Source organism: Cebus imitator, unplaced genomic scaffold (assembly GCF_001604975.1).
Source record: "Cebus imitator isolate Cc_AM_T3 unplaced genomic scaffold, Cebus_imitator-1.0 Scaffold821, whole genome shotgun sequence".
Classification (NCBI taxonomy): domain Eukaryota; kingdom Metazoa; phylum Chordata; class Mammalia; order Primates; family Cebidae; genus Cebus; species Cebus imitator.
Window position 1 is genome coordinate 311,519 of NW_016108136.1, and position 1,380 is coordinate 312,898.

Here is a 1,380-nt window from a genome sequence, read left to right on the forward strand (position 1 = left end):
GCAGACCCCTTCTACAAACTCGGGAGTGTGTTGTGGTTTTTTTTTTTTTTTTTTTTTCCAGATGTTTAAAGAAATCTCTGTCCTATCACTAGCTGACCACCAGGCTAAAAGAACGGGAGGAAATGGCCACTCATGACAAAAGATAGAGACTTCACAATCAGAAAAGTCATTAAATAACCACTGCAGCAAACAGCAAAAACACACCCCAGGGAGGAGGGAGACTCCAGAGTGGCCACATTATAATATTCTAAACACACAGTTTAAAACAAAACAAAACAGGTCAGGCAGGGTGGCTCACGCCTGTGATCCCAGCACTTTGTGAGGCTGAGGCAGGCGGCTCACCTGAGGTCAGGAGTTTGAGACCAGCCTGGCCAATGTGGTGAAACCCTGTCTCTACTAAAAGTACAAAACTTGTCCAGTTGTGGTGGCGCATGCCTGTGATCCCAGCACTCAGAAGACTAAAGCAGGAGCAGTGTTTAAACCCAGGAGGCGGAGGCCGCAGACAGCAAAGATGGCACCACTGTACTCCAGCCTGGGTGACAGAGTGAGACTCCGTCTCAAAAAAAAAAACAAAGAAAATAGGTCAGTTAAGATTATTCAGCCGGGCCAGGCACAGTGGCTTACATCTATAATCCCAGCATTTTGGGAGGCTAAGGTGGGTGGGTCATCTGAGATCAGGAGTACGACACCAGCCTGGCCAACATGATGAAACCCCATCTCTACTAAAAATACAAAAAATTAGCAGGATGTGGTGGTACATACCCATAGTCCCAACTCCTTGGGAGGCTGCGGCAGGAAAATCAGTTGAACCCAGGAGGCAGAGGTTGCACTGAGCCAAGATCATGCCACTGTACACTGCACTCCAGCCTGAGTGACAGAGTGAGATTCTGTCTCAAAAAAATAAAATAAATAAAAATGAAAATACAAAAATTAGCCAGGTGTGATGGTACACACCCATAATTCCATCTGGTGGGGAGGCTGAGACAGGAGAATTGCTTGAACTCAGGTAATGGAGGTTGCAGTGAGCTGAGATCGAACCACTGCACTCCAGCCTGGGCAACAGAGCCAGACTCTGTCTCAAAAAAAAAAAAAAGAGAGAGGAAAAGATTATTTAGCCTGAAAGGGCTCGGGGGCTCACGCCTGTAATCCCAGCACTTAGGGAGTCCAAGGCGGAAGGACTGCTTGAGCCCAGGCATTCCAGACCAGCCTAGGCAACATGGTGTGAGACACTATTTCTAAAAAAAAATGTAAAAACCGGTCAGATGTGGTGATATATGCCTGTAGCCCCAGCTACTTGGAAGACAGAGATGGTTTGAGCCCAGGAGTTCAAGTCCTGGGCAAAATTGCAAGACCCTCATCACTCAAAGAAAAATTTAAGAC